At 41.0% G+C, this 25740-nt stretch overlaps 1 long non-coding RNA gene across 1 annotated transcript; it reads left to right on the top strand.

The window, feature by feature from the left end:
- Nucleotides 1–1171: 1171 nt before the first annotated feature.
- On the top strand, nucleotides 1172–25055 carry LOC307181457. The gene is made up of 3 exons (XR_013826805.1): nucleotides 1172–1243; nucleotides 2742–2827; nucleotides 24524–25055. It is a non-coding gene; the product is annotated as an uncharacterized lncRNA (long non-coding RNA).
- Nucleotides 25056–25740: the final 685 nt, after the last annotated feature.

Genomic DNA, 25740 nt, shown 5'->3' with positions numbered 1-25740 from the left:
TGACTGGGGGGAAGTGAGACTTCATTGTAGTGCAGATTTCCTTTGCAAGCTTGCTTGGTTGGCCAAAAAGGGCGTATGCATTTTTTCCTGAAAAAAACGCATACGCCCTTTTTGGCCAAGTGCATCATTGTGGACGTTCTGCCTCTTTTCCTATGCTTGAAATGCAATTCCAGTCTACCTCCTGAAATTGGTTTCCTGCAATTCTGCCCCGCTTTCAAGTCCTCTTGGCAGCCTTACTTCAGTATATTTTTGGACCATAGCTGTCATTTATAACTCTGCAGGTTTGTGAATTACAGTGCCCCTGAGCTCCTTTCTTCAACTTGCTTTCTTGTGACCTTGCCGCAACACCGCAGGATGGCTTCAGGCCCTAATCTGGTTCCGGCACGGCATGCTAAGCCTTTGGTTAATTCCTCTTCCTGGTGGGAAATGAGAGTTAAATTTGTCAGTCCAGACACCTCCAGCTAGTCTCTCATTGGTTCTCGCTATTCCTGTTCATCTTCCGCAGAAATTGCAAACTGGGCCAAACAGGAGGTTAAAGGGACTGACTCTCCAAGTCGGGAGAGTGTTAGTAAAGCGTCTGGAATGTTGCACCCGAGTACCAGGGTACGAAAACTGAGACATATTTGAACACGTCTCCCGATCACATGGTTGATCATACTCTAGGTTCCACATGCATGTTTTAGCTGAAGGAAGAATACCTTAAACCTGGGTAGTTGAAACCCGTGGAATGGGTACCATGCAATATGACTTCAAAGGGTCTTCATTTGCTCACTGAACCTCTCCAATCCTATCACTGCTGCGTTTATGCCCCTGTACACATGCTTGATTCTCTTTCAGAGACATAGCAATCCATAGGTTTTAAGATACTCACTAGTCAGGTACATTCATAGGCGTTTAATATGCGGTGTTGAGTCCATTTCGTTGAGCAAGGAGTAGCTCTTGTCTATTCCATATTTGGCTTAAGGAACTTTATCTGTGCTCATTTCAATCTCTGGTTTTATGCAGCACCCCAACTCACCTTTACCCTTAAGCAAGCATAAGTTGGTTTTCTAAATTTGAGACCCTGTTCTGTTCTGTAATTCAGTTCCTGTGTAGCCAAGTTTACATTCCATGTATTACTGATATCTTATGATGTTTCTTTTTCTGTGTGACTTATTTCAGTTAGAATCATCATACCTGAATCCACTCATTGTGCTGCTAAGGGCCTGATGACATAGACTTCATTGCTGAGTGATATTGCTTCGTAAGTAAATACCACAACTTCTTTATCCATTTTTCACTTTCTGCGATGTTGAACTTGTACTGTAAATGAGGTTCTTGTAAACATAGGCGTCCTAAACTTTGGGGTGGCTGTGTCTTTTTGATTTTAATTTCCCTAAGCTATAGGACCATAAGTGGAAGTGCTCTAGGGTCTGTTGCTTTGTTTTTTAGATGTTTCAGGAAACACCATACACTTCTCCCGAGTGTCTGTTGGCAATTTACATCCCGCCCATCAGCACAACAAGGCTCCCAGTTCTCCATGGCCTGTCCTGCCTTTCTGGATTTTACACTTTTTTCAGATGGCCCTTTTGACTGGGGCGAAGTGAGACTTCATTGTAGTGCAGATTTCCTTTGCAAGCTTGCTTGGTTGGCCAAAAAGGGCGTATGCGTTTTTTCCTGAATATATTCAGGAAAAAACGCATACGCCCTTTTTGGCCAAGTGCATCATTGTGGACGTTCTGCCTCTTTTCCTATGCTTTCAATGCAATTCCAGTCTACCTCCTGAAATCGGTTTCCTGCAATTCTGCCCCGCTTTCAAGTCCTCTTGGCAGCCTTACTTCAGTCTATTTTTGGACGATAGCTGTCATTTATAACTCTGAAGGTTTGTGAATTACAGTGCCCCTGAGCTCCTTTCTTCAACTCGCTTTCTTTTGAGCTGGCCGCAACACTGCAGGATGGCTTCAGGCCCTAATCTGGTTCCGGCACGGCACACTGAGCCTTTGTTTATTTCCTCTTCCTGGTGGGAAATGAGAGTTAAATTTGCCCGTCCAGACACCTCCAGCTAGTCTCTCATTGGGTCTCCCTATTCCTGTTCACCTTCCGCAGAAATTGCAAACTGGGCCAAACAGGAGGTTAAAGGCACTGACTCTCCAAGATGGGAGAGTGTTAGTAAAGCGTCTGGAATGTTGCACCCGAGTACCAGGGTACGAAAACTGAGACATATTTGAACACGTCTCCCGATCACACGGTTGATGATACTCTGGGTTCCACATGCATGTTTTTGCTGAAGGAAGAATCCCTTAAACCTGGAGAGTTGAGACCCGTGGAATGGGTACCATGCAATATGACTTCAAAGGGTCTTCATTTGCTCACCGAACCTCTCCAATCCTATCACTGCTGCGTTTATGCCCCTGTACACACGCTTGATTCTCTTTCGGAGACATAGCAATCCATAGGTTTTCAGATACTTACTAGTCAGGTACATTCTTAGGCGTTTAATATGGGGTGTTGAGTCTATTTCGTTGAGCAAGGAGTAGCTCTTGTCCATTCCATATTTGGCTTAAGGAAATTTATCTGTGCTCATTTCAATCCCTGGTTTTATGCAGCACCCCAACTCACCTTTCCTCTTAAGCAAGCATAAGTTGGTTTTCTAAATTTGAGACCCTGTTCTGTTTTGCAATCCAGTTCCTGTGTAGCCAAGTTTCCATTCCGTGTATTAGTGATATCTTATGATGTTTCTTTTTCTGTGTGACTTATTTCAGTTAGAATTATCATACCTGAATCCACTCATTATGCTGCTACGGGCCTGATGACATAGATTTCATTGTTGAGTGATATTGCATTCTACGTAAGTACCACAACTTCTTTATCCATTTTTCACTTTCTGCGATATTGAACTTTTACCGTAAATGAGGTTCTTGTAAACAGAGCTGTCCCAAACTTTGGGGTGGCTGTGTCTTTTTGATTTTAATTTCCCTAAGCTATAGGACCATAAGTGGAAGTGCCCTAGGCTCTGTTGCTTTGTTTTTTAGATGTTTCAGGAAACACCATACAGTTCTCCCCGAGTGGCTGTTGGCAATTTACATCCCGCCCATCAGCATAACAAGGCTCCCAGTTCTCCATGGCCTGTCCTGCCTTTCTGGATTTTACACTTTTCTCAGATGGCCCTTTTAACCAGTGGGAAGTGAGACTTCATTGTAGTGCAGATTTCCTTTGCAAGCTTGCTTGGTTGTACAAAAAGTGCATATGCGTTTTTTCCTGAATATATTCAGGAAAAAACACATACGCCCTTTTTGGCCAAGTGCATCATTGTCGACGTTCTGCCTCATTTCCTATGCTTTAAATGCAATTTCAGTCTACCTCCTGAAATCGGTTTCCTGCAATTCTGCCTTTCTTTCAATGCCTCTTCATAGCCTTTCCTCAATATCCTTTTTGAAAATTGTTGGCCTTTATAACTCTGCACGTTTTTGAATTGCAGTGGCCCTGAGCTCCATTTTTCAGCTCTTATTTTTGTGATCTTGCCTCATAACCGCAGGATTCCTTCAGGCCCTATTGTTCTTGTGGGACACCTTGCTGTGCCTTTGGTTAATTCTTCTTACTGATGTGAAATTAGAGTGACATGTGCCCATTGAAACCACTACATTAGTTTCTCACTGGTTCCCCCTAACCCATTCATCCTCCGCACTATCTGCAGACTGTGCGATACTGGGACTTAAAGGCATTGACTCTCCATGTGAGGTTGTTGTTAGTAAAGCGGTTGGAATGTCGATCCGGAGCCCCAGGAGAGGAACAATGAGGTGTGTTTTAGAAACCTTTCCTGATCATATGGTATACCAGTCGCTGGGTTTCCCAAGCATGGTTTAGCTGTAGGAAGATTCCCTTCAACCTGGAGTGTTGGGACCCTTGGAATGAGTAGCATGAAGTATTGCATTAAACTTTTGGCAGTTGCTCACCAAAGCTCACCAATCCTCTCAGCCCCAAGTGTCCAGCCTTATGTCTTATCCAGCTGTGGGTTTATATGTGGTCAATCCAGGTTGCATCACAGCCCCTGAGCGAATTTTGTAAGAATTTTTCTCTCTTTCATTGTTTCTGCGTTTTGTTTTTAAAATTTATTTCTATAATGGGGTTTAGCTCATCTTCACTGCTGTGTTTGTGCCGCTCTGCACACACTTGATTCCCTTATGGAGATATATCAATACATGGGTTTTAAGATTCTTATTACTCAGATATATTTCTCTGCGGTGTATAGGGTGTGTTGAGGCCAGTTCATTGAGCAAGGTGTAGATCTTGTCTAATACCTATTTGGTTTATTGAACGGTATCTGTGCTAATTTCAAACTCTGGTTTTATGCATCACCCCACCTCTCCTTTCCCCTTAAGCTGACATAAGTGTGTTTTCTAAATGTGAGACACTGTTCTGTTCTGTAATTCATTTCTTGTGCAGCCATATTTACCCTCCCTCTATAAGTGATATCTTATGATATGTTTCTTTTTCTGTTTGACTTATTTCAAGTAGTATTATCGGACCTAAATCCACTCTTTATCCTTCTACTAGCCTTATTACATTGATTTCATGGTGAAGAGATATTCCATTGTACATAAGTACCACATCTTCTTTATCCATTGTTCTCTTTCCTGGGATATTTAAGGTGTACTGAAGTTGAGGTTCTTGTAAACAGAGTAGCCCTAAACTGTGGTGTGCTTGTGTCTTGTTGATTTTTAGACTTCCCTAGATATACTCCCATGATTGGAAGTGTCCTATGCTCTGTAGCTCTGTTTTTTAGATGATTTAGGAACCACCATACACTCCTCCAGAGTGGCTCTCGGCAGTTCACACACTGCCCATCAGCGTATAAAGGCTCCCTGTTCTCCATGGCCTGTCCTGCATTTCTGGTTTCTACAATTTTTTAGGATGGCCCTTTTGACCGATGGGAAGTGAGACTTCTTTGTTGTGCACATTTGCATTGCTTGCTTGGTTCCTTGCCCATAAGGTGCATATGCGTTTTTTCCTGGATATAATCAGGAAAAAACGCATACGCCCTTTTGGGCCAACTGCATCATTGTCGAAATTCTGCCGCTTTTCATGTGCTTTAAAGACGAGTCCAATCTATCTCTTGAAATCTGTTTCTTGCAATTCTGTCTTGCATTCAGATCCTCTTCTTTGCCTTACCTCAACATAATTTTGGACGTTAGTTTTCATTTATAACTCTGCAGGTTTGTGAATTGCAGTGACCCTGAGCTCCATTTTTTAAGTTGCTCTTTTGTGAGCTGGCCTCAAACCCGCAGGATTGCTTCAGGCCCTATTTTGGCTCCAGCGAGGTGGGCTGAGCCTTTTTTTAATTCTTATTCTTAATGGGAAATTAGAGTGATATGTGCCCGTCCAAACCCCTACAACTATTCTCTCATTGGTTCCCCCTCTTCCCGTTCATCCTCCTCACAATTTGCAAAATGTGTGAAACAGAAGTTGAAATGTGCTGATTCTCCAAGTGGGGAGATTCTAAGTAACGTGGCTGGAATGGTGAACAGGAGCACCAGGAGAGGATAAATGAGCTGCATTTTAGACACATCTCCCGATCACATGGTGTACAGTCCTCTGGGTTTTCCATGCATGTTTTAGCTGTAGGAAGATCCCTTGAACCTGCAGATTTGGGACCCATTGAATGGGCACCAGGTAGTATTACTTTAAAGGGTGTGCATTTCCTCACCCAACCTCACATTTCTCTTAGCGCAAACAGTTTCCAGCCTTATGTCTCATCCTGCTGTGGGTCTAGACGTGTTCAATCCATGTTGCATCACCGTCCCTGAGGAAAAGTTGTAAGAGGTTTTCTCTGTCTCTCTGTCGTTTATTTTTTTCAATTTATTACTATATTGGTTACAGCTGATTTTCAAAGCTCTGTTTCTTGCTGCTGTACATCCACTTGATTCACGTACAGAGAGACATCAGTAAATTCTTTTTCAGATTCTTACCAGTCGTATATATTCTTTTCCGGTGACTTGAGTGTGCTGAGTGTAGTTCTTTTAGCTACCGTGTAGGCCTTGTTGATTATCAGTTTGGTATTTGGAATGGTATCTTTGCTAATTTCAACCTCCTGGATGATGCCTCACCCCTCCCCACCTTTCCCGTTTAGCAGCCTTATGCGTGTTTTCTACATATTTGACTATGTTTTTGTTTTGTAATTTATTTCATGTGTAGCTATTTTGGATTCCACCTTTAAGTGATATCTTATGATATGTGTCTTTTTCTTTTTGAATTCTGTCACTTAGAATGATCATACGTAACTCCTCCAGAGTTGTTACAACTGGCCATATTTCATTGATTTCCAGGCTGAGTAATATTCCACTCTACATAAGTACCTCATCTCTATCCATTTTTTCCCTCCAGAGACATTTAAGTTATATCCTAGTCGAGGATCTTTTAAACAGAGAGGGGGTAAACATTGGGGTGCCTGTGTCCTCTCGATTTTTGTTTTTCCCAAGATATACGCCCATGAGTGCAAGTGCCCTATGCTCTGTAGCTCATTTTTTAGATGCTTTAGTAAACACAATATACTTCTCCAGAATGGCCGTTGGCAATATACATTTCCACTATAAGTCTCACAGGGCTCCCTCTTCTCATTGCCCTGTCCTGCATTTCTGTTGTTTACGCTTTATGAGGATGGCTCTTGTGACTGATGCGAAGTGATATCTTTTGTAGTATTGATTTCCAGTGCCCACCTGTTTGGTTGGCTAAAAAAGTGTATGCCCTTTTCTTGAATATATACAGAAAAAAACGCATACACCCTTTTTGGCCAACTGCAATGTTGGCAATGTTCAGCTCCTTTTCTTGTGCTTAATGGCGAGTCCTTTCTACCTCCTCAAATCCCTTTCCTGCCATTCTCCCTTGCTTACAAGTCCTTTTCTCTGACTTTCCTCAAGACATTTTTCAGTGATGGATATTTTCAACTCTGCAGTTTCGTGAATTTTACTGCCCCTGAGTTCCATTGTTCAACTTGTGTTTATGGGAACTGGCCACAAAGCAGCAGGATTTCCTCAAGCCCTATACTGTTTCCATGGGCAACCCTAGCCTTTGGTCAATTCGTCTTCCTGATTGGAAATTAGAGTGACATGTGCCTGTCTGAACACCTAGGACTTGTCTCTCATTGTTCCTCATCCTTCCGCTTCATCCTCTGGACAAATTCCAAACTGTACGCAACAGGATGTTGACAGTGCTGACATCTCCAAGTGGGGAGACTGTTAGTAAAGACGCTGGAGGGGTGAACCCGAGCACCAGGAGATGAGGAGATGAGATGCCTTTTCCAAACTCTTCCCGATCAGACGGTATACTATCCTCTGGGTGTGACAGACATGTTTTAGCAGTAGGAAGAGTCCCATTCATGTAAGGAGAACACCAGGGCTTTTTCAAAATCAGTGTCTCCCCGAAACCCAAACTGGGGAATTTTTTAAGCTACGGCTACACATATGTTCATTAAGGGCCTTGGGAAGTAGGCAGAGTCCAAACTTTAGATGATTGAAGTCTTCAGGGTCAGAAGCACTCACCACCAGCTTCCCTTAGGCTACACTTTAACTGTCATTGATAGATGATGTCAATAAAAATATCTATTCTTTTTCAGATTATTTCCCCTTATAGGTTATTGCAAAATGTTGAGTGTAGTTCCCTGTGCTATACAGTAGTTCCTTGTTGATGATCTATTTTATACATAGCAGTGTGTATGTGTTAATCCCAAACTGTTAATTTATCCCTCCTCCCACCTTTCCCCTTTGGTAATAATAAATTATAAGATTTTATACTTCTCAGAAATGGGGGAGCTGAAAGAGAGGTATCATTTTCAATGGAAAAGCATTTAAAACAAGATTGAAGGTTTAACCAAGATTATTAGATGTACATCCTTGGAAAGAAATCACTTCGTTTCTCTAATATTGACCTGACAAATAAGACAAACCCTTTCACTGAACTTGCTTATAATAAAGTGATGGAAATATCAAATGGAAGTGTTAGAAACATCTTATTTTACCCGAGCCTTATACACTGTTCTATGTTAACTACAGTTTGGCTCACACATCTGTTCATTGAGGTTACAATAGTCTCAATTTCTGTTACTGATCCTCCAGAGTGGACCCCAACAAGTGTTCCCCTGCCCAGTGTCATTGGGGCCAACAGATCGAGACTGAGTTTGGTTCACAAGCAAAGGAAACTTTATATTTTGATCAGAGAATGGAGAGGTGAGAGCATGCACTACCCCGTGGGCTGTGGGCTGGGCTGCTGTGTAGAGATCCTGTCAGAGTCATTGGGAGGGAGGGGACAGAGCTTTCAAGGGCTGGGTTGGCTGCAGCTCAGGCTCTATATCGTGGAGTCTGCACTGGGCCCCAGGAGCTGAGGTGTCGACCCAGCCATTCTGCACTAGGAAATCTGGTCTGAAGTGGCGGGTGTGGAGCCTCTGCATGCGAGACCCTAGGAGTACGTGAAATTAGACAAAGCACAAAGGATAAAAAAGTTAGACTTGACTTTATTGCACAGATTCTATTTTTATCTCCCAGGGATTTTTAATGGGCTTTGCTGGGGACAAACCCCTCCTCTGCCTTTTGTCCCGTTGCTCATTCTTGGAGTTCTGAGGGTGCAGACCCTTCTTCTGTAACTGCTGAGTGCTGAGTTGGGAGCCCTCATACCCAGGGGCGAGGGTCAGAACTTCTCCCCAGCAGCCTCCAGGTGACGTTGATTTTCCCCAGGCCCCCTGCCTCCTTGCTCGTCCACCTGAACACCAGCATTGGAAGTGTTATAGATTCTAATGACCTTTAAGGGTCCAGGAAAGAGATGTGCAGAGACGTTGTGGGGGCCGGTTTCACCCCGCCCCACATTTGTTCGGCCACCTTAGGCTGACCGTTTCTGCCAGCCTAGATGCTCTGACCAGTAGTCTGTGCTTTCTTCAATTAGGCCCCTGAATTAACGTACAAACAGCACCAGGTGTCAGAGCCCTGCCCACTCAACTCCCAGACAGTCCAGGGTCAGTGGTGATCAAGGACCATGATGGCTACTGAGTCAACAGCCTTTTGAAGTAAACAGGAGTCCAGCCGGTCTTATTGGCCACCATCATCACGGTGTCTGTAGGCTTTTCTATAGTGACAGTGTGATATACGGTTCCCCCGCCAAGATTATTAGCTCCCCTCTGGGTGCAGTAAGTCCTGCAAGCAGTAGTCTACTGTTTTGGGACACACTCTTGTTGTTTTATGAGAAAAACTCCAGGTCAAGTGATGTTCACACGAGTCGTCATGGTGCCCTGTTGCCCCCGGTTATCTCTCTGGATGTTGGAGTTGGAAGGCCTCCTCACTCGAGGTCGGTGTGCCAATGGAACGAACCCTGCAACTTCAGGGCATGGTTGGTGGTTAGGATCACCACGTGGGGTCCTTTTCCCTTAGGAGGGAGGTGGCCTTTTGGGCTGCTGATTTCCAGGTTTTTAGATACCGCCAGTATCTTGGCCAGATGTGGCAGTGGGTCAAGCCCCTTGGTGACCATAGTTTATCCTACCTGGATGGCATTCTTGCATTGTTCCATTTCAAGTGGTCCCAGTTTTTGCACTAATTCTCCAATGGCGATTCACCTTTCACCGGGAATGTAAAGGTCAAAGGGTTTAGCTAAATTAGGGAGTTCCAGGGCAAGGGTCTGAATTGACTGCTCTTTCCATTCTTGAAAGGCCACTTCTGGATTCTATTCAAAAGGATCATCATCTTTTCCTTTCAGTGTTTCATATAGAGGCCCAGCTAGTAGACTGTAGTTAGGGATCCAGAAGCAGCAAACCCTGGCCTCCCCAGGAACCCCTAAGCTGTCTTCTAGTTTTAGAAAGGGGTAAGGCTGAAAATGGTTTCTTCCCTTTCCTGGGATGGGCTTCTCTGACCTTCTGTGAGAATGAAGCCCAGGCAGGTCACCGCAGTCTGTGATATTTGAGCTTCTTTTTGGACGACTTCTATCCTTTATTGGCTTGGTAGTTCAGAGGCCTCCTTAGTAGGGCTGGCGATCAGAATGTCATCTGCGTATTGAAGGAGGGTTTCCTTTTCCAGAGGTAGAACTTTTAGGTCTTTACCTAAGCTTTCCCCAAAGACGGTGTGGGAATTTTTGCACCCTTGGGGCAAGACGGCCCGGAAGTATTGTTTTAGTTGTATGTTGAGTCCTGCCACTCACAAGCCAAAATTTCTTGTGACTCTGGGACTAATGGAATACAAAAGAAGGCATCATTGAAGACTAATACAGAATACCATGTCCTGGTGGTTGGTAGAATGACCAGCAGGGTGTAGGAATTAGGAGCAGCTGGAGGTATATCCTCGGTGGCTTCACTGACTGTCCTGACATTCTTTACCAGGTCCCCAGCAGCCCATGGGGCTCTCGTGGTCAGACCAATCCCCGGATACAGAGCTACCCTTGCAGGTACCGTGGCAGGGCTGGGCACACAGGAACCATGCACATAGCCCTCATTGCAGAGCACCCCCAGCTCACCTGTCACTCAGAGCTGACACAGAGCACCTCAGAGCAGGACTTGAACTAACAAACAGCAGCTGCGACAGGTCTGTGACCCTGGTCATCACTCTGTACGGCCTCCCTCCACCTGGTCTTCCAGAGACTTCCACTGCACCCGGGGCACCAGGCCTCTGTCTCCAACCACCACCCACCCCTCCTCTCCCTGACTCCTGGGTTCCTCTCATTAGGAGAGGGTTTTCTTGAAGTTGTCTCCCACTCATGGGCCAGATAAAATGATTAGAAAACAAGCCAAAGCTGCAGCCCCTTGTCTATCTTGACTCTCAGGAGCCCACACCTGTTCCTTGGACCTGGCCGGTTCAGCAAGTTCCATTTTCTGCAACTGTGAGCCCCTGAGGGGTGATGATTGGCTGAGCTGGGCAGCCTTACCGTGCCGGCCAGCCCTCCCCAGGTGTGCCTGGGTTGAGATCAATATAAATACCACTCCAGGCAGCAAGAGCCCCTGCAGCCGTGCCTGACGCCATTTTCTCTGCCCTGTCAGCAGTCTCGGGGCTGGGCTGGTGGGAGGGAGTGAGAGGCCACAGCTTTGTGGGTGGCCCAGTGTGAGTGGGGCTCTGTTGGACTTTCTGCAGCAGTTGCCAGGCTGCCACCTGCTAAGGAAGAGGATGTGTCACCCATACCTGCTGCTGGAATTTCTCCCTGGGCAGAGGTGAGGAAGGAAAAAAGCAGTGGGGGCAGGGACAGGACGGGTATCTCAGGCAGGGAAATGGAAATCTTCCAGAAGAGCACCCAGGGCCAGTACCATCCTGGCTGGCCTGCAGGCACCAAGTCGGCTGGCATGCTGTCACTCGTGTGGCTCCATGGCCCTTCCTCTAGGCTTTCAAGTCCTTGTACATATTCAGGTGTTTTACCTGGGAAGGTTGGGAACAGTTCAGCAGCAGCTGGCCTGGGGCTCATCTCACGTTTACTCACAGATGCCTCGGCACAGTCCCCCAGGCTTGTAATGAGGACACTCCTTGCGGGGGGGCTGCTGGCTGCATGCGAGATGATTCCCCACCTCTGACCAACTTCAGAATTGTCTACCACTGAAGCAAGTGCCCTGATAGGGTTTTCATCTGTATAACTGGTGGGTTCTGTTTTGTTTTTTCTTTTTTGTTTCAAGGTAGGTTTTATTCCTCTTTTTTGTACTTATGGATGTAAGCATGGAAATAATTCATTCATATAAATACATGTATGTGAAGGGAATAACTTTTTTCCGTTTTTTAAAAAATTTTATTTTTCATTTTATTTTATTTATTTTTATACAGCAGGTTGTTATTGGTTATCTATTTTATACATATAAATGTATACATGTCAATCCCAATCTCCCAACTCCTCCCACCGCCACCCCCCCCCATGGTTTTCCCCTCTTTGTGTCCATACATTTGTTCTCTACATCTGTGTCTCTATTTCTGCCCTTCAAACTGGTTCATCTGTACCATTTTTCTAGGTTCCACATATATGCGTTAATATACAATATTTGTTTTTCTCTCTCTGACTTACTCCACTCTGTATGACAGTCTCTAGATCCATCGACGTCTCTACAAATGACACAATTTCATTCCTTTTTATGGCTAATAGTCCATTTTATATATGTACCACATCTTTATCCATTCGTCTGTCTGTGGGCATTTAGGTTGCTTCCATTACCTGGCTATTGTAAATAGTGCTGCAATGAACATTGTGGTGAATGTGTCTTTTTGATTTATGGTTTTCTCTGGGTATATGCCCAGTAGTGGGTTGCTGGATCATATGGTAATTCTATTTTTAGTTTTTTAAGGAACCTCCATACTGTTCTCCATAGTGACTATCAATTTACATTCCCACCAATCGTGGAAGAGGGTTCCTTTTCTCCACACCCTCTCCAGCATTTGTTGTTTGTAGATTTTCTGATGATGCCCATTCTAACAGGTGTGAGGTGATACCTCATTGTAGTTTTGATTTGCATTTCTCTAATAATTAGTGATGTAGAGCAGCTTTTCATGTGCTCCTTGGCCATCTCTACATCTTTTTGGAAGAAATGTCTATTTAGATCTTCTGCCCATTTTTGTATTGGGTTGTTTGTTTTTTTAATATTGAGCTGCATCAGCTGTTTATATATATTGGAGATTAATCCTTTGTCCATTGATTCAGTTGCAAATATATTCTCCCATTCTGAGGGTTGTCTTTTTGTGTTTGTAGTTTCCATTGCTTTGCAAAAGCTTTTACGTTTCATTAGGTCCCATTTGTTTAGTTTTCTTTTTTATGTCATTACTCTAGGAGGTGGATCAAAAAAGATCTTGCTGTGATTTATGTTAGAGTATTCTTCCTATGTTTTCCTCTAAGAGTTTTATACTGTCCGGTCTTACATTAAGGTCTCTAATCCATTTTGAATTTATTTTTGTGTATGGTGTTAGGGGGTGTTCTAATTTCATTCTTTTACATGTAGCTGTCCATTTTTCCCAGCACCACTGATTGAAGACACTGTCTTTTCTCCATTGTATAGTCTTGCCTACTTTGTCATAGATTAGTTGACCATAGGTGTGTAGGTTTATCTCTGGGCTTCTTTCTTTTTTATTTTCCTTTTACACCTTTATTGGAGTATAATTGCTTTACAATGGAGTGTTAGTTTCTGCTGTATAACAAAGTGAGTCAATTATACATATACATATATCACCATATCCCCTCCCTCTTACATCTCCCTCCCACCCTCCACATCCCACCCCTTTAGGTGGTCGCAAAGCACCGAGCTGATCTCCCTGTGCTATGTGGCTGCTTCCCAGTAGCTATCGATGTTACATTTGGTAATGTATATATGTCCATGGCACTCTCTCACTTCGTCCCAGCTTACCCTTCCCCCTCCCCGTGTCCTCAAGTCCTTTCTCTATGTCTGTGTCCTTAATCCTGTCCTGCCCCTAGGTTCTTCATAAACTTTTTTCTTTAGATTCCATATATCTCTGTTAGTACACGGTATTTATTTTTCTCTTTCTGACTTACTTCACTGTGTAGGACAGACTCTAAGTCCATCCCCCTCACTACAAATAACTCAGTTTTGTTTCTTTTTATGGCTGAGTAATATTCCATTTATATATGTGCCAGATATTCTTTATCCATTTTCTGTCGATGGACACTTAGGTTGCTTCCATGTCCTGGCTATTGTAAGTAGAACTGCAATGAACATTGTTGTATATAACTCTTTTTGAATTATGGTTTTCTCAGGGCAAATGCCCAGTAGTTGGATTGCTGGGTCGTATGGTACTTCTATTTTTAGTTTTTTCAGGAACCTCTATACTGTTATCCCTAGTGGGTATAGCAATTTACATTCCCAGCAACAGTGCAAGAACGTTCCCTTTTCTCCAGTAAATGCCTCTCCAGCATTTATTGTTTGTAGATTTTTTGATGATTGCCATTCTGACTGCTGGGAGTTGATACCTCACTGTAGTTTTGATTTGCATTTCTCTAATGATTAGTGATGTTCAGCATCCTTTCACGTGTTTATTGGCAATCTGTATATCTCCTTTGGAGAAATGTCTATTTAGGTCTTCTGCCCATTTTTGGATTGTGTTGTTTGTTTTTGTGATATTGAGCTACACGAGCTGCTTGTAAATTTTGGAGATTAATCTTTTGTCATTTGCTTCATTTGAAAACATTTTCTCCCATTCTGAGGGTTGTATTTTCGTCTTGTTTATGTTTTCCTTTGCTGTGCAAAAGCTTTGAAGTTTCATTAGGTCCCATTTGTTTATTTTTGTTTTTATTTCCACTTCTCTAGGAGGTGGGTCAAAAAGGATCTTGCTGTGATTTATGTCATAGAGTGTTCTGCCTATGTTTTCCTCTAATAATTTTATAGTGTCTGGTCTAACATTTAGATCTCTAATTCATTTTGAGTTTATTTTTGTGTATGGTGTTATGGAGTGTTCTAATTTCATTCTTTCACGTGTAGTTGTCCAGTTTTCCCAGCACCACTTACTGAAGAGACTGTCTTTTCTTCATTGTATATCTTTGCCTCCTTTGTCATAGATGAGTTAGCCATAGGTACGTAGGTTTATCTCTGGGCTTTCTATCTTGTTCAATTGATCTATATTTCTGTTTTTGTGCCAGTACCATATAGTCTTGATTAATGTAGCTTTGTAGTATAGTCTGAAGTTAGGAAGTCTGATTCCTCCAGCTCTTTTAATTTCCCTCAAGACTGCTTTGGCTATTCGGGGTCTTTTGTGTCTCCATACAAATTTTAAGATTTTTTTGTTCTAGTTCTGTAGAAAATGCCAGTGGTATTTGATAGGGATTGCATTGAATCTGTAGCTTGCTTTGGGTACTATAGTCATTTTCACAATATTGATTCTTCTAATCCAAGAACATGGTTTATACCTCCATATGTTTATATCATCTTTGATTTCTTTCAGCAGTGTCTTATAGTTTTCTGAGTACAGGTCTTTTACCTCCTTATGTAGGGTCATTCCTCCGTATTTTATTCTTTTTGTTGCAATGGTGAATGAGATTGTTTCCTTAATTTCTCTTTCTGATCTTTCATTGTTAGTGTATAGGAATGCAAGAGATTTCTGTGCATTAATTTTGTATCCTGCAACTTTACCAAATTCATTGATTAGCTCTGGTAGTTTTCTGGTGGCATCTTTAGGATTCACTATGTGTAGTATCGTGTCATTTGCAAACAGTGACAATTTTACTTCTTCTTTTCCAATTTGTATTCCTTTTATTTCTTTTTCTTCTCTGATTACTGTGTCTAGGACTTCCAAAAACTATGTTGAGTAATAGTGGTGAGAGTGGACATCCTTGTCTTGTTCCTGATCTTAGAGGAAATGCTTTTAGTTTTTCACTATTGAGAATGATGTTTGCTGTGGGTTTGTCATATACTGCCTTTATTATGTTGAGGTAGATTCCCTCTATGCCCACTTTTTGGAGACTTTTAATCATAAATTGGTGTTGAATTTTGTCAAAAGCTTTTCCTGCATCTATTGGGATGATCATATTTTTATTCTACAATTTGTTAATATGGTGTATCACATTGATTGATTTGTGTATATTGAAGAATTCTTGCATCCCTGGGATAAACCCCACCTGATCATGGTGCATGATCCTTTTAATGTGTTGTTTAATTCTGTTTCCTAGTATTTTGTTGAGGATTTTTACATCTATATTAATCAGTGATATTGGTCTTTAATTTTCTTTTTCTGTAGTATCTTTGTCTGGTTTTGGTATCAGGGTGATTGTGGCCTCATATAATGAGTTTGGGAGTGTTCCTTCCCCTGAAAAGTTCTGAAGAGTTTGAGAAGATTGGGTGTTAGCTCTTGTCTAAATGTTTGATAGAATTCACTTCTGATGCCATCTCGTTCTGGACTTTTGTTTGTTGGAAGATTTTTAATCACACTTTCAATTTCATTACTTGTGATTGGTCTGTTCATATTTTCTATTTCTTCCCGGTTCAGTCTTGGAAGGTTATACCTTTCTAAGAATTTGTCCATTTCTTCCAGGTTGTCCATTTTATTGGCATAGAGTTGCTTGTAGAGGTCTCTTAGGATGCTTTGTATTTCTGTGGTGTCTGTTACAACTTCTCCTGTTTCATTTCTAATTTTATTGATTTGAGTCCTCTCCCTCTTTTACTTGAGTCTGGCTAAAGGTTTATCATTTTTGTTTATCTTCTCAAAGAACCAGCTTTTAGTTTTATTGATCTTTGCTATTGTTTTTATTTCATTTATTTCTGCTCTGATCTTTATGATTTCTTTCCTTCTATTAACTTTGGGTTTTGTTCTTCATTCTCTAGTTCCTTTAGGTGTAGGGTTAGATTGTTTATTTGAGATTTTTCTGGTTTCTTGAGGTAGGCTTTTATTGCTATAAACTTCCCTCTTAGAACTGTTTTTGCTGCATCCCATAGGTTTTGGATCATCGTGTTTTTGTTGTCATTTGTCTCTAGGTATTTTTTGATTTCCTCTTTGATTTCCTCAGTGATCTCTTGGTTATTTAGAAATGTATTGTTTAGCCTCCATGTGTTTGTTTTTTACGTTACTTTCCCTGTAATTGATTTCTAATCTCATAGCATTGTGGTCGGAACAGCTGCTTGATATGATTTCAGTTTTCTTAAATTTACTGAGGCTTTATTTGTGACCCAAGATGTGATCTATCCCGGAGAATGTTCCGTGTGCCATTGAGAAGAACTTGTAGTCTGCTGTTTTTGGATGGAATGTCCTATAAATATCCATTAAATCTATCTGGTCTATTGTGTCATTTAAAGCTTGTGTTTCCTTATTAATTTTCTGTCTGGATGATCTCCATTGGTGTAAGTGAGGTGTTAAAGTCCCTTGCTATTATTGTGTTACTGTTGATTTCCTCTTTTATAGCTGTTAGCAGTTGCCTTATGTATTGAGGTGTTCCTGTGTTGGGTACATATATATTTATAATTGTTATATCTTGGATTGATCCCTTGATCATTATGTAGTGTCCTTCCTTGTCTCTTGTAACATTCTTTATTTTAAAATCTATTTTATCTGATATGAGTATTGCTACTCCAGCTTTCTTTTGATTTTCATTTGCATGGAATATATTTTTCCATCCTCTCACTTTCAGTCTGTATGTGTCCCTAGGTCTGAAATGGGTCTCTAGTAGACAGCATATATATGGATCTTGTTTTTGTATCCATTCAGTGAGCCTGTGTCATTTGGTTGGAGCATTTAATCCATTCACGTTTAAGGTAATTATCAATATGTATGTTCCTATTATTATTTTCTTAATTGTTATGGGTTTGTCTTAGTGGGTCCTTTTCTTCTCTTGTGTTTCCCACTTAGAGAAGTTCCTTTAGCATTTGTTGTAGAGCTGGTTTCGTGGTGCTGAATTCTCTTAGCTTTTGCTTGTCTGTAAAGCTTTTGATTTCTCCATCAAATCTGAATGAGATACTTGCTGGGTGGAGTACTCTTGGTGGTAGGTTCTTCCCTTTCATCACGTTAAATTTATCATGCCACTCCCTTCTGGCTTGTAGATTTTCTGCTGAGAAATCAGCTGTTAACCTTATGGGAATTCCGTTGTATGTTGTCATTTTTCCCTTGTTGCTTTCAATAATTTTTCTTTGTCTTTAATTTTTTCAATTTGATTACTGTGTGTCTCGGCATTTTTCTCCTTTGGTTTATCCTGCCTGGGACTCTCTGCGCTTCGTGGACTTCGGTGGCTATTTCTTTTCCCATGCTAGGGAAGTTTTCAACTATAATCTCTTCAGATATTTTCTCGAGTCCTTTCTCTCTCTGTTCTCCATCTGGGACCCCTATAATGCGAATGTTGTTGCATTTAATGTTGTCCCAGAAGTCTCTTAGGTTGTCTTCATTTATTTTCATTCTTTTTCTTTATTTTGTTCCATGGCAGTGATTTCCACCTTTCTGTCTTCCAGGTCACTTATCCGTTCTTCTGTCACAGTTATTCTGCTACTGATTCCTTCTAGTGTATTTTTCATTTCAGTTATTGTATTGTTCATCTCTGTTTGTTTGTTCTTTAATTCTTCTAGGTGTTTGTTCCTTAATTCTTCTAGGTCTTTGTTAAGCATTTCTTGCATCTTCTTGATCTTTGCCTCCATTATTTTTCTAAGGTTTTGGATCATCTTCACTATCATTATTCTGAATTCTTTTACTGGAAGGTTACCTATCCCCATTTCATTTCGTTGTTTTTCTGAGGATTTATCTTGTTCCTTGATCTGGTATAAAGTCCTCTGCCTTTTCATTTTCTCTATCTTTCTGTGAATGTGGTTTTCCTTCCACAGGCTGCAGAATTGTAGTTCTTCTTGCTTCTGCTGTCTGCTCTCCAGTGATTGAGTCTATCTGAGAGGCTTGTGCAAGCTTTCTTATGCGAGGGACTGGTGGTGGGTAGAGCTGGGTGTTGTTCTGGTGGGCAGAGCTTTAATCTGCTTGTCTGTGGATTAAATAAAAGTTTAATAAAAAGTTTAATCCACTTGTCTGCTAATGCATGGGGCTGGGTTCCCTCCCTGTTGGTTGTTTGGACTGAGGTGACCCAGCACTGGAGCCTACCTTGCTCTTGGTGGGGCTAATGGTGGACTCTGGGAGAGTTCACGCCAAGGAGTATTTCCCAGAACTTCTGCTGTCAGTGTCGTTGTCCCCATGGTGAGCTGCAGCCACACCCCACCTCTGCAGGAGACCCTCTAAAACTAGCAGCTAGGTATGATCATTCACCTACGGGGTGACTGCTCCTTCCCTTGGGTCCTGATGTGCACACTACTTTGTGTGTGTCCTCCAAGAGTGGAGTCTCTGTTGAGACTCTGAGTCTCTGAATGCAGTTGAGACTCTGAGTGGAGTCGCACAGACTCTGGGTCCTGTGAAGCTTCGATGTTTTGTGGTTCTAGAAATCCTATAGGAGACAGTCCACAGCAGGTGAAGCTAATGCTGTCATAGAGGTGGTGAAACCAAAGATCTGCAGTTCCGACTAGAGGTGCTGATGTACAAACAGGACAAAATCATCTCATGTGAATGTAGTTCAGGCACGTTTAAAATGAATGCAGTCATGTTAATGCCTAACATCTTCTATCTTGTGCCTCTCCTCAAGGACCCCCTCCTCAGTTCCTGAGGCTCCTGTAAGTCATGTACAGGGGAATGGAGAGTGGGCTCTGTCCAGTCTGAGCCCTGAGTTACCCTGTGTGTATCTTAGGATACTTTGTATTTCTGTGGTGGCTCTTGTAACATCATCTCTTTCAGTTCTGATTTATTTGGCCCCTCTCTTTAAAAAAAATACTACTGTTGTCTTTTATTCTTTACAGAAGTTTAATAAGTGTTTGATCTACTACCCTTACTCTATGTATACTTTTTGCCGTGAGATTTTTACTTTTGTTTGTTTTCTTGTTACTGTCAATAATTAGTGAGAATTCTTTTAAGCTACCTTCAACATTGCTTATAAAGCTGCTTTATTAGTGATGACAGAGCTTTAATGGAAGTCGTGTTCTGGTTGTAAATTAGAATGCAATGTGCCAGCAAAAAGCCCCTTAAGTGTATGTCTCATTACTTCTCGTTCTTTTTTTCCCCTTTTTTTCTCTCTTTTTTTTCTTGTTCTTTTTTTAATGTTTATTTTTTATCAGAGCAAATTTGATTAAAATGTTTTGTTTGTTCTAGGTGTGTAAGATGTTGTTCTTTTACACATATACATGTATCTATACTTCTTCAGATCGTTTTCTCATGTAGCTTGTGACACAATGTTGAGTAGTCTTCTCTTGGTATTCCATAGGTCTTTGGTGATTATATATTTCACATGTGTTTCTATATCTATGTTAACCCCAATATCCTAATGTATCCAGTCCTCACACCTTTCCATTTGGTGAACCATAACTTTGTTTAATGAATCTGTGATTGCCTTTCTCTGTGGAAATATCTTCATTGGTATCAATTTTTAGCTAACACCTATAAGTGATATTATAGGATATGTGTCTTTTGCTGTCTGACTTAGTACAATTTGCCTGATTACCTCTAGAATCATCTACGGTGCTGCAAATGGCATTGTTTCATTTTTTTCCCTAGATAATATTCCATCTGTACATGTACCAGTTCTTCTTTGTCCACTCACCTGTTGATGGACTTTTTGGTTGCCTCCATGTCTTGGCTATTGTAATACTGCTGCACTGCACATTTGCCTGCCTGTGTCTTTACAATTCTGTCTTCTTATGTTATAGGCCCAGGAGTGGGCATCCTGTATCATATGGTATCTCGGGGTTTACCGTTTAAATGCACCACGATTCTGTGCTCATTATTGGCTCTTTCCAGGTTACATCCCACTTAAAGTTGAGGGTATGCATTTCTCCACAACACCTTCAGCATTTATTTATTTATTTATTTTTAATATCTTTATTGAAGTATAATTGCTTTACAATGGTGTGCTAGCTTGTGCTTTACAACAAAATGAATCAGTTATACATATACATATGTTCCCATATCACTTCCCTCTTGCGTCTCCCTCCCTCCCACCCTCCCTCCCCTCCAGGCGGTCACAAAGCACCGAGCTGATCTCCCTGTGCCATGCTGCTGCTTCCCACTAGCTATCTACCTTACGTTTGGTAGTGTATATATGTCCATGCCTCTCTCTCCCTTTGTCACAGCTTACCCTTCCCCCTCCCCATATCCTCAAGTCCATTCTCTAGTAGATCTCTGTCTTTATTCCTGTTTTACCCCTAGGTTCTTCATGACATTTTTTTCCCTTAAATTCCAGGTATATGTGTTAGCATACGGTATTTGTCTCTCTCTTTCTGACTTACTTCACTGTGTATGACAGACTCTAGGTCTATCCACCTCATTACAAATAGCTCAATTTCGTTTCTTTTTATGGCTTCAGCATTTATTGTTTGTAGTTTTCTTGCTGATGGATATTCTGACTGGTGTGAGCTGATACCTCTTTGTGGTTGAATTTGCATATGACTCATAATCCTTTGAAATTGAGCTTTAAGTCATGTCCTTTTTATTTTTCAAACTGTGATTACAGCTTAGCTCTTCAAAGTGTTTTCTAAAGTATGTGTTACATTTTGAAATTTATTGGCCATTACCTCCCTCAAAACATTTTGAGGGCAGGTTTCATTTACAGCCCTGCAGTACTTGTTCACATGAAGTGACCATTAGCACAGGCTTTAAAGCTGCTTTTGCAGGTAACGGCCAGATTGCGGCAGCCTTTCTTTGTTCCCCATGCTGGTACTAGGGAAACAGAGCTTCCGGCCGGTGGTCTTCCTCGGTTATAAATTAGAGTGGAATGTGCCCGGATAAACCCCCAAAGGCTGATGTCTCCTTACTTTTGTTTGTTTTTTTAATTTAATTTATATTTTTATCGGAATAATATTCCATTTTGTATATGGACCACTTCTTGGTGCATTGCTCTGTTGAGGGACATTTTCGTTGCTTCCAAGTGTTGGCTATATTAAATATTGCTGGAGTGCAAGATTGCCAGCTTGTGACTTTTTGATTCTCATTTTCTCAGGTGATAGTCCCAGCAGTGGGTATGACTGATTGACTAGTAGCTCAATGTTTACCTTTTCAAAGCACCTCCATTGTGTTTTCATTAGTGGCTCTTACCATGTCTCCCTTAGAGCCGAGGGTACGAACTTCTCCACAATCCCTTCAGCATTTATAGTTTGCAGCATTTTTGCTAATGGCCAATCTGACTGTTGTGACCTGATAGGTTTTTGTAATTTGGGTTTGCATGACTTTAAAAATTCCTAAAATTCATCATTTTCCACGCCTTTTTCCTTTCTGTTAAAAATCAAGTGTGAGTACAATCTATCTCTTGAAGCTGTCTTCTTGGAAGGTTGCCCTCTTTTGAATTTTTGGTGGATATTCGACCCCAGGATTTTTTTGGAGGGCAGATGTCATTACAGAACTGCAAGTTTGGTGAATATTTAGTGACCATTAGCACTGGGTTTAAAGCTGCTGTTGTGGGAAACGGCCACAAGGAGGCAGCATTTGTCCTTTCCCAAATCTGGGTACTAGGGCAGCAGAGCCTTTCTGGAAGTCGTGGTCCTAGGTTTTAAGTTAGAATGGAATGTGCCAGGAGGAACGCCCATAAGTTTATGTCTCATTACATCTTGGTTTTTAAAATTTATTTAATCGGGGTAATGATTAGATATTGTTTGTCCAGATGTACACAATCTGGTTCATTTGTACAATATATATGTCTATTCATGTTCAGATCCTCTTCCCATGTAAAATATTACAGTGTTCCATAGACCTCCCTTGCTATATGGTCCGTCTTTTTGATATATGTTTATTATATGTGTTTGTATACGTATGGTAACGTTAATCTTAATTTATCCATTCTGCCCACCTTTCCTTTTAGATAAGCATACTTAATTTCTAAGTCTGTGAGTGTCTTTCTCTGTGGAAATATGTTCATTTGTGTTAGTTATTAGATAACGCCTATAAGTGATATCATAGGATATAGGTCTTTTGCTTTCTGACTTACCTCATATTCTGTGATTATCTCCAAGCTCATCTATGGCACCTCAAATAGCAGTGTTTCATTGTTTTCCATGGCTAATATTCTATTGTGAACGTGGACCACTTCTTCTTCATCCATACATCTGTTGATGGACATTTTGGTGGCTTCACTGTCTTGGCTATTGTGAATAAGGCTGCAGTGCAGCTTTTGCAGCCCGCGTCTTCTCGATTCTGGTCTTCTCAGGTGAGAGGCCCAGTGGTGTGACTGCTGCATCGAATGGTACCTCAACTTTTACTTTTAATCGTAGCTCCTTTCTGTTCTCATTATTGGCTCTTACCACGTTACATCTCACCAGCAGCTAGAGGGTACACAGTTCTCTAAAACCCCTTCAGAATTTATTGTTTGTAGACCTTTTGCTGATGGTCAGTCGACTGGTGTGAGTTGAAACCTTTTTGTACATTAGATTTGCATGAGTCTAATAATTCCTGAGGTTGAGCTTTCACCCATTTTCCTTTTTTTAAACAAGAGAGTGAGTCAAACTTACCTCTTCATACTATCGTCTTGAAAAATTTGCCAGTTTTGAATTTTATTGTCCATTCCCTACCTCAGCACAGTTGTTTAGGGCAGGTGTCCTTTGCAGCCCTGAGTCCTTGTGAATGTTAAGAGAACATTAGCTGTGGGCTTAACGCCGCTCTTGCGGAAAATGGCCACAAGGCAGCAGAATTTCTACATTTCCAACTCTGGGTTTTTGGGCAGCAGAGCCTTCCTGGAAATCGTGTTAGTAGGCTGCAAATTAGAGTGGAATGTGCCAGAGCACATCCCCAAGAGCTTATATCTCCTTACTTCTTGTTTGTTTTATAAATTTAATTTTTATTAATTATCAGAGCAAACTTGATAAAAATATTTTGTTTCTCCTAGGTGTACAGAATCTCGTTCATTATATCAATGTATCTGTCATTTATCTTTGCATTCTTTACCATGTAGGTTATTACAGAGTGTTGCCTAGACCTCTCTTGGTATTCCATAGGTATTTTGTGATTATATATTTCATATGTATTAGTACATGTCTGTTAACCCTCATATCCTAATTCACACATTCCTTACACTTTTCCATTGGTTAAACATAATTTTTTTTTCTTAATCCATGCTTTTCCTTCTCTTGGAAATAAGTTCATGAGTATCAACTTTTAGGTAACACCTAGAAGTGATGTCATAGGATATCTGTCTTTCACTTTCTTTCTTTAATTTGAGTGATTATCTCTAGGTCCTTATATGGTGGTGCAAACGGCACTGTTTCATTGTTTTCCATGGCTTATATTCCATTGTTTACATGGACCACTTCCTCTTTGTGCATTTTTCTGTTGATGGACATTTTGGTTTCTTCCAAGTCTTGGCTATGTTAAATATTCCTGCAGTGCAGGATTGCCAGTCTGTGTCTTTTCCATTCTGCTCTGCTCAGGTGATAGGCACATCAAAGGACCTACCAGATCACATGGTAGCTCAATTTTTACCCTTAAACGCACCTCCATTATGTTCTCACTACTGGCTGTTACCAGTTTACATCCCCCCCAGCAGCTGGAGGGTACACAGTTCTCTGAAACCCCTTCAGCATTTATTCTTTGTAGACTTTTTGCTGAAGAACATTCTGACGGCTGTGAGGTGAACATTTCTGTAATTGGATTTGCATGGCTTTATTCATTGCTGATGTTGCGCATTTTTCAATTCCCTTTTATTTTAAAGAGAAAAAAAAGAAAAGACAAAATGTGCGTAAAATATGCCTCTTGACATTGTCTTCTTGAAATGTTGACGTCTTTTGAATTTTCTGGTCGATTACGACCCCAGGACATTTTTGAGGCCCGGTGTCCTTTACAGTGCTGCACATATTTTGAATATTAAGTGACCATTACCTCTTGGTTTAAAGCTGCTGTTGTGTGAAACAGTCACAAGGCGGCAGCATTTCTCCTTTACCAAATCTGGTTACCAGGGCAACAGAGCCTTAATGGAAGTCCTGTTCTAGGTTGAAAATTAGAATGGGATGTGCCAGGAAAAATTCCTTTCAGTTTATGTCTCATTATTTCTTGTTCATATTTTTAATTTAATTTTTATTTTTTATCGCAGCAAATTTGATTACAATGTTTTTTTTTTTTTGTTCTAGGTGTGCAAGATGTGGTTCTTTCACACACATACATATATCTATTCTTCTTCAGAACCTTTTCCCAGGTAGGTTATGACACAATGTTGAGTAGTCTTCTCTTGGTATTCCGTAGGTCTTTGGTGATTATATATTTCACATGTGTTTCTATATCTATGTTAACCCCAATATCGTAATGTATCCAATCCTCACACCTTTCGATTTGGGGAACCATAAGTTTGTTCAATGAATCTGTGATTGCCTTTCTCTGTGGAAATATCTTCATTGTTATCAATTTTCAGGTAACACCTATAAGTGATATACGTTAGGTGTCTTTCGCTTTCTCACTTACTACAAGTTGCATGGTTACCTCTAGACTCATCTATGGTGCTGCAAATGGCATTGTTTCACTTTTTTCCCGAGCTAATATTCCATCTCTACATGTAACAGTTCCTCTTTGTCCACTCATCTGTTGATGGACTTTTGGTTGCTTCCATGTCTTGGCTATTGTAATACTGCTGCAGTGCAGATTTGCCTGCCTGTGTCTTTCCAATTCTGTCTTCTTATGTTATAGGCCCAGGAGTGGGCCTGCTGGATCATATAATAGCTCAATATTTACCTTTTAAAGGCACCTCCACCCTGTTCCCATTAGTGACTCTTACCAGGTTACGTCCCACTTCAAATTAAGGGTATGCATTTCTCCACAACCTCTTCAGCATTGATCGTTTGTAGTTTCTTTCCTGATGGTTATTCTGAATGGTGTGAGCTGATACCTCTGTGTGGTTGGATTTGCATGTGTCTCATAATCCTTTGAAACTGAGCTTTCAGGCATGTCCTTTTATTTTTCAAACGGTTATTACAGCTTAGTTCTTCAAATGGTTTTCTTGAAATATGTGCCACATTTTGAAATACTTTGGCCTTTACCTCCCGCAAGACATGATGAAGGCAGGTTTCCTTTACAGCCCTGCAGGACTTGTTCATATGAAGTGACAATTAGCATAGGTTTTAAAGCTGTTTTTTCAGGTAATGGCCAGAGGGTGGAGCATTTCATAATTCTATGAAACGTAACTGAACACACAATATATATTTTTTCTTTTAAATTTCCATTGTTACTTTTTTAAAGTACAATTATAATTGAAGTTCTTTGTAACAAGTGAAATTTAAAAAATTAAAGGAAAAGATAATATTTTACCACTTGCCATCCTTTCCCATTTACTGAAACGACCAGCATAATGTGTAGA

The sequence above is a fragment of the Stenella coeruleoalba genome (genome assembly GCF_951394435.1).
Source record: "Stenella coeruleoalba genome assembly, contig: scaffold_224, whole genome shotgun sequence".
NCBI classification, from domain to species: domain Eukaryota; kingdom Metazoa; phylum Chordata; class Mammalia; order Artiodactyla; family Delphinidae; genus Stenella; species Stenella coeruleoalba.
The sequence above is the reverse complement of the archived record's forward strand: the minus strand, read 5'-3'. Positions and strand labels throughout refer to the sequence as shown.